Genomic DNA, 12,966 nt, shown 5'->3' on the forward strand with positions numbered 1-12,966 from the left:
AAAACCTGTTTACAACCTTCAAAATGCAGTTTTTAACCTTAGAGCCCTCTAGATATGGAATAACACCCCTGAAGTCACATTTACACTCATGTTACCCAATATAGTAGACGTAATCAGAGAAAATAAGCCATTTAAGACATAAATAAGACTTGTGCTCATGTGTATGTTGCAATCGGCGTATTCTGGATGTGTGAACAGGACGCGATGTCGGGGGTTCACAGCTGAGTGGATCACAGCCGCAGCAGTATCCCGTGTTATTATGACATTATAATTTAGATTTTTATGATATTATTGTTGTGTTGTGAGATTATTCAAAGCTGCAATAAAAGCCTGTTGTTCCAGCCATCAAGCCTGGTGCTTGTGTGTCTCACTGAACATTACAGGAACATTACTGACACCTAGGGACAAGTGCAGAATACTACAAAGCATTTCCAAATCCCTTATATTTTTATGTGCTGAATTTAAATGCTGAATTTAGGCCAAAAAAAATGTAAAATTTGCTTAAATATGCATAATTTTGATTGAATAATAGGCCGTATTCAACCACGAACCAGCTTGATTTATTATTAAATAGATTTTAAAAAACCGTGATAGGTGGAAGCTGCGAAATTCGAACCACGATGTGGCGAGGTGCGACTACTCCAAAGGGGTGAAAGTAGTATAGGAAGAAGAAGGCAGCAGGTCAAATTACTGGAACGCTCTTATGTGACCACGGTGAGTCACAGCTGAGAGGTAGATAAGGACAGCGTTAGCACGCACGCACGCGCACACAGAGACAGCGACGTTGTGACGTGCCTCACGTGTGCTCGCCACCTGCTCCATGCCTGTAAAAAGACTTTGCTTTTTGTTTCTGTTCTGTTTCCCTCAAACGCAACCCCGTGTTGCCGAGTCTATTTGCTAGTAATCATTTTGCATCCTAATGTGATGCAAACACAGCGCACACTCACCAAGGAATAAGGCCTGGTTACAAAGTCCTGTAGCATTATAAATGCAATAGTTAGAATTTGATAAAGCACTTTCCAGTCCACAAACATGTGCAATTAGTTTGTGTGGTGACATACAGTTGCAGGCAGGGCAGAAGTCGTTTTCGCTTCACTGCCCTCCTTTTCCTTTTTTTCCCCCCTTTTGTGGATGTGTGTGTGTGTGTGTGTGTGTGTGTGTGTGTGTGTGTGTGTGTGTGTGTGTGTGTGTGTGTGTGTGTGTGTGTGTGCGTGCACGCACGCGTACGCACGCTTGAAGGCATATGTGCAGCACTGACAGAGAATATGTCCGGACATGTCTCAAAACAACCTTACCACACACATGCTCACCCTCCAATACAGACACACACACACACACACACACATGCAGTGTGAAAGCGAGCTCATCCGCACATCTTCCTTGAGCGGACCAGCCAAAATATACTTGTTGATGGCTTGATAGCTTTATTCAGTAATGAAAAGAATAAAAATTTGTGTCAAACTGACGCACGTTGTATAATGAACAAATTAATACAAAATATATGCTAAATCATACCAAAAAATCATCAATACAAGAGTAATAGGGGCAACACTACAGTATATGAATTGTATAATGAATGATTTTCATATTAGTGTTGATACTGAACAATAAAGAAAACCTGCTTAACTCGGCATACCTGTCAATCCTCCCATTTTGCCCGGGAAACGCTCGTATTTTGCACTCCTTCCTCCTGTTCTTGTATTTTTCCCTTATTTTTTTTTTTTTTCTTCCATGGAGGAAAAAAAAAATCATCTCAGACATTGCTGATGTTATTAATCTCATAACCTAATAGATCATAAATGTCCGTGTTTAATAGATTGCAGTGTAAAACACGTACTTTAAATGACAAAATACACAATTATAGCCCCGTTTGTTTGTATAAAAACTGTTCTCACTTCAAAGATTCCTTCAAAACAATTATTTAAAAAAGAAAGTGCCTACTTAAGTTGATGCCGACTTTTGTTGACATAAAGTTTGAGGTCCGAAGGAGTCATTTGTATGAAAAATCATTCCATTTATGTTGACGTGTGTTGTAGTATTAACGTAATGATTATCGCTGAGCAGTGTGAAACATAACTACTGTGTAGTTACACGGCAATGAAACGTGCAAACAATGACTTTCTGTTCAGGGCAAAATAAGCATAAAGTAAAAAGCATGCATTCTACCACAGCAACTGACAAAATGCATCCATTCATTATGATTTATTTATACCCGAAGAAATATTTGCACATGAATGAAAACTTTGTTGTGAAACCATATAACAAAGCTACAGCTGTATTTAGATCCATGGATCTAAAACCATCCATCCATTCATCTTCTATGCCGCTTATTCTCACTAGGGTCGCAGGTATGCTGGAGCCTATCCCAGCTGACTTCGGGCGAGAGGCGGGGCACACCCTGGACTGGTCGCCAGCCAATCACAGGGCACATACAGACAAACAATCATTCACACTCACATTCATACCTATGGACAATGTAGAGTCTCCAATGACCCTAACATGCATGTTTTTGGAATGTGGGAGGGAAAAGGAGTACCCGGAGAAAACCCACGCATGCACGGGGAGAACATGCAGAGATGCCCAGAACTGACTGCGCGGCCAGCATTCTAACCACTTGGCCACCGTGCGGCCCGTTTGCTGAACCAAATGGCATCAATATTATTCAAACAGTAGCCGTTTATTAGCTTTTCTTTTTTAAGTATTGTTAACAACAAAAACACAATTGTGTAAATATTCATCCACACAAATGGTGCATTTGTCATTCCAGAGTAAATGCTGGAGCTACAGTATATTAACCGGAAGAAGAAGCCCGAACAACGTTATTTCGGGAAAAGACAAAAAACGGGAATGAAACATGTGCACTGATTAGTGAAGCTGAGTTATCACTGAAAGCACAATTATACCAAAAAAACAATGACAAAAATACACACATTTGGGTAAAAAGTTCCACAAGTTTTCAGTGACCTAAACTACACCTAAAAATATGTTCGTACATAATTTTGGTATTTTCATTTTGACATATTACTGGGAAATATTGTCTTTGTTTTTTTTCCCCATTACTGCTATGAATAAATGCACTGTAGTGAAACATACACAGCAGTGACATAAGGCGCTATTCATAGTTTCAGACTTTCTTAGTTTCCTTTTTTGAGGTTCTAAGGTGTCAAAAGTATTTCCCCAACTGTAAAGTCCCCTTTCATGTTTACCTTTCAACAGCCATTGGACATTTTGAACTCGGTGTGAGGAAATTAAAAAACAATAGTGGTAAGATGTGATGTAGTGTGGAAGAGATACTGTACACAGTTGCCCCTCGTTTATCGAGGTTAAATGATTCCGGACCCAACCAGCATCGAAAACCTGTATTTCTTAAACATCTTTTTTACCATTATTAGAGCCCTGTAGACATGAAATAACATCCCTATAGTCACCTTTATACTCCTATTATTCTTTGTTTACACCACATTTAAAAAATGCTTTCAAATGGAGTAGGAGTAAGAAGGTAAGAAGACAAAAAGCCACTTCAACACGAAATGGGAGTGAGCGAGGGAGAGAGCGATGTTGGAACCGTGATGTAGCGAGGGACGATTGCACTGTTAAATTATTATGGTACGAACCGTTTCATCCTTATTGGTGCAAATCAAATGATGCTAACTAGCTTAGCATAAAAGGTAAAAAAATAAATAAATAAATAACTCCAGTGGTAGCAGCTTTTGATTGGTTTAAGTCAGTGCTTCTCAAGTAGTGGGGTGGGGGCGTGGTGAACTGTCAAGGGGGGGCGATGACTGATTTATTAAGCAAGCCGATGTTCTGCAGAGATTTATGCATCTGATAAATTACATGTGGCGCTGCAAAGATTGTCATTTGTTTTATTTAATGAATAAATGAGACCATGGGGGGGGGGAACAGCTGCTCTTTTAAACAGTCTTTTTATTTATACAGAAGGACGTAAAAAAAAAAAAAAGTGAAATCTTCCAAGGAGAATGTGCCGCGGCGGCCACGCCCGCTCGCTTTGAGACATCTCTTGTGGGAAGTGGCGCAGAGAAGCGAAGCGAGCGACGAGCAGATCAACCTCAGTGACCACTAAAACTCACACATGGCGCGAATGTTTCACCGCTCTCACGAAACGTTTCCAGTAAGACACTTTTGAGGTTTTAGCTCATTTTTGACAGCTTGTAAAAACAAAAAAAATGGCCTCGCGGGCGACTGGTAATGGAAATAAATCACCTTCTTGTGCGTGTTTTCGATCCATGCCAGCCACAGAAGCTGTTAAAGAGCAGGAGTGGAGCTTTAACATCACACACAAAATAATTAACATCACTGCTGCCTTTTAGTAAAATAACTGATATCTGATCAATCTTATCAGTTTGTCACAATATAAATAATCATGGACATGTTGAAGTGGCTAAATTCACAAACTTATGCGGAGAATGCTGTGCTTTAATACAAGATCTTAGCTCAGATTGTGTGCAAACAACTTATTAAAGGTCCTCTATTATGCAAAAGTAACTTTTTAATGATGTGCCAACAGTAATGTGTCCCTCCAGCCTGTTTATGAGCACCCAATGCGACACAAATCCAAGAGGCAAGCAAATGCTCACTTTTGAAGTTGCGGCTTGTCATGCATGACCTCATGAAGGAAATGGCTACACATTTTAAAATAAAGCTGTGACAACTATCCGTCAGTCAGCTACAGTCGTTGGAGCTGTAAGTTTGTTTGATTTTCTTCAGTGCGTAGGCTAATAAGCTAGCATGATGCTGCTGTTAAAATGTGAGTGTAATTTTGCCACTGTAGCTAACATAGCTATGCTAATGATGGAAAAAGTGGACAAAGACTCTGTAGGAGACAGGTGTGGACACACACAGCTCATTAGCATTAAAGCTACAGACACACAAAAAGTGTGTTCCCAGTAGGGCTGACTAAAAGCACTTTTAAACTGTCTAAATTTCAGCATCAAGGCTAGATTTTGGACAACATACTCCCATACACTATTGTGGGGTATCTAACAGTTTTTTTAATAGATGACAAATACTATTATATAGGCCTGTCATGATAGTCCATTAACTGCACGATAAATAAAAACAAATTTGATCATTTTGCCGGTCTCAATAAATTGACATGTTACTGTTAAACACGGAAAGTGACATAATCTGAATTAAATTATGTCATCATGAGGAGAAGGAACGCTCGTGTGGGGAAGTATTTCCCCGGCGGACCGCTCCATCGTAGCAGAATGTCATCACAAACTAACTTCAGGCGAGAGGCAGGGAACACCGTGGACACCCCCCCACACACACACACATTTGAAATACTATTGAGAAACTGATCATATCTATTTATTTATCTGTACTGACTGAACTCGAAACTGAAACCAGAGAAATGCAACAAAATGGAGTGCAGTGAAGTACGTACACAAGCAAATTCAAGAATCAAATCGCATGCCGAGTAAGGCAAATTGGTACATGTTGGCAGGCTTGCACTAATGTTGAAAGTCCTCCCTGCCTCTCTATATTACAATACTAGGAGAATAAAGTCATAATGACTTCTCTGGTCGGCTATTGTTTAACGAGCCACATTACACCCACAGTTCAGCACCGTTTGAGTAGCCATGGTACAACGCAATGTTTGGCACCGTTTGGGGAAAAAAATATTTATTTAATCAAAAGTTTAAAAAGTCTTTGTGTATAACATCTTGTGTGTGTGTGTGTGTGTGTGTGTGTGTGTGTGTGTGTGTGTGTGTGTGTGTGTGTGTGTGTATAAACTGTATATGCAAATCTTCTTTTTAAATTTAGTGGCTGTGACTTACATACCGGTGCTCTATAGTCCAGAAATTATAGTATTTAAGAATAAAGCTGAAGAATTTGGGGGGGGGGGGGGGGGGGGGGATAGCAAAATGCATACTAATAAGTCTTTTTCACCTATATCACAAAGCTGAGATGCAGTTTTTTTTCTTGTTCTATATACAGTCAAACCTGTCTATAGCGGCCACTGAACGGAAACGGCAAAAGTGGCCGCTATAGACAGGTTGACGGCCATTTTGAGTTTGTGCGCACACATGTACATGAACGACTCTGATACACTCTTTTCAGGACAGCGAGGTTAAGATTTTGGCCAAAGAAAACAGATGGTTTGAAAGAGGAGTAAAGGAAGCTATTTTTGTCAAACAACAGAACCCATCATTGAATCGGAATGGTGGTTTGAGGTTTAATTTGGACCCTGTGTTCAGCAGGTTACTGAGACCAAAACCCACAGCTCTTAGTCTTGCAAATGAGGTGAAGGCAGGGCCGAGCCAGAACAATAGATGCTAACAAGCCAGTATCAGAGTCGTTCATACCCAATTCAGGGAGCGACACTTCCCTTTTATCGTAGGTGTGAATAACAGGATAGGATTATACCACTGCTCCGCCCAGGCTTAGTGTAACGAACCAATAGGAGGAGGGTGTTGGCACACCAATTCCGCCCACTCTTACTGTATTTAAGGCCTATGCTACCAGCACTTATTAGTTTGCTGACGAAGCTCTTCGGATGAGGAGCGAAACGTCCGACACCTTCTACACAGAAGTACAGATGACGTCTCAAGAAGCCTTTTCCTCAGGTGTTTTGGCTATTTTAGAATCCATTCACGGCATTGCAAAGTGGGAAGATTACCGTTTTGGCCGTCATTGAATCTTTTCAGGGCGGCATTGCAAAGTAAGAAGACGGCTTTTCTATGTCGAACTAGGACTCAGTAATTAAAGTCTACACACGACAGCTTCATTACTTAAAAAACGAAACTTTTTCGTACATGAAGCTTCTGTTTGAGTCGGCATTTTGGCCGTTATATGCAGTCAGATATTGACCAAGGGATACAAAATGGGTGGCGGCTGGCCGCGTTAGACAGGTGACCGCTATACACAGGGTCTATAACACGTAAATTTTCTGCGGGGGGATTTTTTCAGTGGCCGCTATAGGCAGGTGGCCGTTCTATACAGGTGGCCGCTAAGACAGGTTTGACTGTATATATACACTAGGTCCCCAACTTACGAACACCCGGCTAGCGAACATTCGCGGATACGAACACAAGCCGATTGGTCTATATTTTATTTTATTTTGCCTTGTAGTCGCTCAATCAGTATTTATACTGCTACTGTACATGCTTGACCAGTAGAGGGCACTGTGACACTGCTAATGGGACCAACATAGGCAGCGTTAGAGCTAATACGACCAACAGAGGAAGAGTTAGACGCTGGGGAGATAAAGCTAAATGAGAAGCTAAATGATACAACCCGGACAGAGCGTGTGATTAAAGTTTGTGAAGAGTTAAAAGGCCTGCTTAATTCTACACCACCCACAGAACACTACTTCTTTTAGAAGAGTCTAACGACAACGATCATTTGTCATCATTACGTATTATTATATCATTTTTATTATTGTTTTTTTCATTAATTATCCTCGTTTAATATTACTACTGCATCCAAACTCATTTACATACATACACATATACTGTATATGTATACACGTACATGTAGTACCTATATCATTGGCAATATTATCTTTTCCCCTACTTAAGAACAATTCGACGTAAGAACGGCCGTCTGGAACCAATTGTGTTCGTAAGTTGGGGACCTAGTGTATATATAACTTCGTTGCATATCTACAAAATATCCAAGTGGCCCTTACGTCTTTTAATTTTTCAATATGTGGCCCGCGTCGGAAAAAGTTTGGACAACCCTGATCTACAGTGTGCGTGCATGTGCGCGTGTGTGTGTGTGTGTGGGTGTGTGTGTGTGTGTACAGCGTGACAGATGGTTGGACGTCACGTGCAACAGAGAGCTTTTTAACTGTCCATTACATTTCATCACAATGTTTAAACAATTATTTAAATACAACTGTTTATTTTATTATTATTATTCTATTAAAAATATATATAATTAGTCTAATTTATTTGCAATATCACCCAAATGGGTCGCTTTTACTTATTTTTTTAAAGTTTTTTTATTTTTTTAAATAAAAACATTTTAAGTCATTTTTTTTCCTGCCTTTTTTTGTACCGAGCACTTCAAAAAACTGAACCAAACCGAAATGACATTTTAGTGTACCGTTACACCCCTAGTATTTATGGTGTTTTTGGATGTCAATTGGAATCTTTCCCTCTGTGAGGTACAAACCAGGGTGGAAAGTACCTGAATGTTTGTGATGGTGGGTCACACTGCAGCTTGCATATTGTTGTGTTTATCAGCAAATCATAATTTACCCTTACAATTTTTAGATCATCTGTGTGTGCACTCTCAGGTGGAAATCACCTTTCCTCAAAATCTGACTTACTGGCCGTGCAGGTCCAAAATGAAAGTGCCATTATGCATTTCTTCTCATTCTTTATTCACTTTTGCTTTCTTTGACGTCTAAGACTTTGCCGTTTTACTGAATGTCACAGAGCCTATTTTAATTTCTGGCAGATAAATCGTGCATGCTGATTCATCCGTCAGTCGTCACAGCTGCAGCCATGTTGAGCAATCTGAGGCTAACAGGTGGCGAAGAGTCCCCAGGACAGGCGGGACCATCACATGGTGTGTGTGATTCATGGCTAATTATACCTTTTTATGGGGTAACATTATCACTTACACTCCTTACTGTTATTTCTTTTGCTGTGGTAGAAATAGAGCGGTAAACAAAAGATTTGGACAGAAGCAATGCAGCGTCCTTTGTACAAGCAAGCCTACCCTATTAATACTTCTAAAGCTGTTAATTAAAGCAACAGTGATCACTTATTCTTGCTTTAAAGATAGTTTGATGCATTTGCAGACTAAGCGGCAGTCAAACGTCAGTTTTGCATTTACAACATCCAACAACGTGATAAACCCCAACTTCCTTAATGTAACTTTGATCGTGGTTTGCATTTCTGGGAAGTCGGGCTATCCTAAAGGGCAACTTATTTTTATTTCACTTTACTGTAACTTTTTTTTTTTTTTGGTGCTGTCTGTCTATTTTAGCATCCTCATATCCAAATAAACCAGAGTAGTTGCTGGTCCCAAGCCCGGATAAATGGTGAAGGGTTGTGTCAGCAAGGGCATCGGGTGTAAAACGTTGCCCCAAACAAATACGTGAATCGTGACAAAGCAAGATGGGAAGAGAAATGTGGTAGGTGTGGTCTTGAAGGAAGAGTATGGAGGTCAAGAGAGTCAGAAAGAGCTATGGTGATGAAGATTGAAATTGGGGAGAGTAATGATGAATATTCTTAGTTGGTTGTGAGTACAAAGATATGAGACGTAGGGTGAAGATTGTGGTACAGATTAGAGATCGACTGATGTCTTTTATCAGGGCCCATACAGATACCGATTTTTAGTAGTCAAGGAGGCCGAGAGCTGATATTCATTTGCAATAAAAGTAAAGATATTGCCGACAGAATTTTGAATAATACAAACTACAATTTTAAACTTGAACTCACATTATTTTGCCTATTCCATGTTGTACCATTCATCAGAGTACGGTAATGAGCAGACACTTGGTTGCAGTGTGCATTTGTACAAGGTGTGCGAACATATTCTGTGAAATATACTTAGTAGATAAAGTGGTTCCAATTTTCAAAAATGGGGATAAACATCAACTGACAAATGACCGACCAATTTCCTTATTACCCCAATTTTCTAAAATTATCGCGAAGCTATTTAATAACAGGTTGGACAAATGTATTAATTACTAGCAGGTAGTCAATACGGATACAGAGCTAGCATTTCAACTTCTATGGCACTGATTGAAATCACGGAGGAAATGACTAATGCTATAGACCACAGAAAGAGTGCAGTTGCAGTTTTCATGGATCTTACAAAAGCCTTTGATACAATTAATCACAATATTTTAACAACAAAATTCAAAAGGTACCGAATCAGAGGATTAGTTATGAATTGGGTAAAACGCTACCTAGCAAACCGGAAGCAATTTGTAACGTTAGGAGAAGACACATCTCCAAGTTTAAATATCACGTGTGGAGTACCCCAGGGGTCAATATTGGCACCAAAATTGTTTTGTACATCGACATTTGTAAAGTGACAAAGGACTTAAAGTTGGTATTATTTGCGGATGATACCACTGCCTTTTGTTCTGGGGATAGCACACAAGAACTAATTAAAAAGGTCAAGGGTGAAATGGTCATATTAAAGTCATGGTTTTATAAAAACAGATTATCCTTGAACTTAAGTCAAACTAAAATAATACTATTTGGAAATAGCAGAAAGGATACGTACGATCAAATACAAATAGACGGAGTGGATATTGAAAGAGTGAAAAAATACATTTCTGGGGGTTATAACGAAAAAATTAGTCGGAAATCTCATTTCAAAAATATACAACAAAAGGTGGCGAGAAATACTTCAATATTAAATAAAGCAAAATGGGTTCGTGATCAAAAATCACTCCACGCTCTTTACTGTCCTTTGGTATTACCATGTCTAACTTATTGTGTGGAAATAATTATAAAAGTCTTCACTCACTCACTTCATAATGCCGTGCATAGAGAACATACAAACCCTTCATTTTTTAAATCACAGATATTAAAATTTAGTGATTTACTAAAAAAAAGCTTCTGAAGATACAACAAATCCGTTTGCACACTCCAGATTCCACACTATCTTGGCTATATACAGTATAATGGTGTTTGTTGCATGTTTATAACTTCATTTGTTGTTTTCCTATAATGAAAAGTCTTTGATATTTTGTAGAACATGTTGGAAAGTTGTCATTAATTTTTTTTTTCCCCAAGTGCTCTGACCATTTTTTGTGGCGTTATATGCACAAAAGCCCAAAATGGTCCTAGCTCACAATGTTAAAGAATCCTTTAAAAAAAAAAAAAAAATCCTGGATTCAGATGGTGATGCGGATCACCCCGCCCCAAAATATAATCGCTTCTTCCATATCCCATTTCTGACCATTCCTGAAAATTTCATCCAAATCCATTCAGAACTTTTCAAGTTATATTGAACACAAACAAACAAACGCCGACAAAAACATAAACTTTAAAGACAGCCCCTGTTCCCTGTAGCCCCTTGAGCCGTGACCTCATACCAGCGAGACTTCCTGCAAGGACGCCTGTCGGCATATTGTTCTCTGTGTGCCTGTAAACATAACGGGCAAATCTTTTTGGAAGTTTTTGAGAGAATGCCGAGACTTTGTGTCGCAGTAGGGTGCAGAGCTGGACAAAAAAAAAAATGGTACCACAGAAGTGGTCGTTGTTATGCTCGGCGCATTTCAATGATGATTGCCTTGAGGAAGTTGGCAGTGTTGCCAGTCAGCTGGGATACAAACATACAGTATATCTCCTCCACTGAGCTTCTTCACCCGTAAAAGTTTTTCTCCTCTCCACCGTCGTGTCTGTGAGCACAGTGCATGCAGATCTTTCACTGCTTATTGGCTGTTGCTCGTGACGTGGCTCTGCGTGTAATCAGATGGTGCTGTGGGTGGGACAATGCTGGAGACAGACGGGCTCGGCTGCATCCCAACCAAAATAACCCAGTTTTAAGTTGATCTCAAAATGCTGAATATCGGACGATAATATCAGCTGTGCCGATTATCGGTCAATCACTTGTACAGATTGGCAAGGCAGGGTGGGAAGGATGCGTGCAGCAGGTTAGGATGACCAAGGACGGAAATGGGAATGTGCTCACAAGTGAGAAACGAAAAGGGAAGGGTGGAAGTTGTGATTGTTTGTTAATGAGGAAGTTCCAGGAATCAGTAAGGCTGAAGTTAGAGCAGCTCTAAAGCGGATGACTAATGGGAAGGCAGTTGTCCTGATGACATACCTGTAGAGGTATGGACGGGTTTAGTTTAGACAGGAGTGGCATTTTTAACATGATGGTTCAATAATGTCAGTAATGAGAATGAAAGGATGTCTGAGGAGTGGAGGGACCAAAGTCGGTGCCAAAGTTTAAGAACAAGGCTGATGTTAAAATGTATATATACTATATATGTTTGACAGAATTAATGACATAGTATTCATTTAATAATGTCTTGTGTGCCCCATATAATTAATCATTAACTTCAAAAGTAGACTGCATTTTTTTTTTTAGATCATTGAAGTTTTATGCTCCAAAAATCCTGTACAATAACTGTGCAATAAACCTGTGGCTTGATCAACATGTACACCGCTGTAAATGGTATTATTCATCTATTTATTTGAAGTGTGAAGCCATTGTGATTATTACTTTTTTATGTACAATAGATGAGCACCAACACCAATAAAACCTTCTGAATGTGTTTTGCATGCAATGTCCTGCGCAATAAAATGGCAATGCAACGCAACAAAGCGTGTAAAGAGCCGTGTCGATAACAAATAAAGCAGCAAAGGATGCCGCCGCTGCTTTTCAGCCCTTCCCTTTGGTCAGGTGTGTTGTCATCCAGAGACGCGTTGCCGTGGGTGACGCAGCTTCGGATACCTTTTTGTTTTTTGTGCAGACCTTTTGATTGTGAAACCCGCACCGCACCTTGTGTAACTCAGCCGGAGTGAGCGGCCTTTGAAAGATGTTTGACGGAGATTAGATGTGTTTGTGTTGTCAGCCTGCTGCTTGATGAAATGTTGCAGAATGACGAGCAGGAGAATGCGTGAGCCCCGCGTTGCTTTCACTGGAATTTTTTTTGGACTGGTTAGCAGGGGTGCATGGATTTGTATTCGGGAGCTCCTACGTGATACATGTTAGGGGAGTGACAGGAAGTCCCACTTTTACGATGTAAACAAGTACTGTGCACACTAAAACTGAAAATATATCAATGAATAAATGATAAATATTAAAAATGTGTCAATTTTAATACATTTTTTTTCCAAAGTTGTTCAAGCAAATTTAGTTCAAATAGTTTGCAGTTTGATTCATTTTTTAACATATGTTAAAACAGATATACATATTTGAGTATGTAAAGGATGTCATGTCATTTTATTTTAATAGGTTCTTTTCAAAGACCTCATTTACCACAGCTGTCGGGTGCACACGATGCTTTCATTTCTC

At 39.7% G+C, this 12,966-nt stretch overlaps 1 long non-coding RNA gene across 9 annotated transcripts in view; it reads left to right on the forward strand.

Moving 5' to 3' along the window:
- Positions 1-12,966, forward strand: part of LOC129193631 (uncharacterized) — an 86,619-nt gene that overhangs the window by 53,728 nt on the left and 19,925 nt on the right. The window contains exon 4 of one of the 9 annotated variants that reach the window (XR_008573573.1): positions 8,434-8,544. The exons of the other annotated variants lie outside the window; for them this stretch is intronic. This is a non-coding gene — a long non-coding RNA (uncharacterized LOC129193631). The remainder of the gene's footprint in view (positions 1-8,433; positions 8,545-12,966) is intronic. 9 annotated transcript variants of the gene reach the window in all.

This window comes from Dunckerocampus dactyliophorus, chromosome 14 (assembly GCF_027744805.1).
Source record: "Dunckerocampus dactyliophorus isolate RoL2022-P2 chromosome 14, RoL_Ddac_1.1, whole genome shotgun sequence".
NCBI classification, from domain to species: domain Eukaryota; kingdom Metazoa; phylum Chordata; class Actinopteri; order Syngnathiformes; family Syngnathidae; genus Dunckerocampus; species Dunckerocampus dactyliophorus.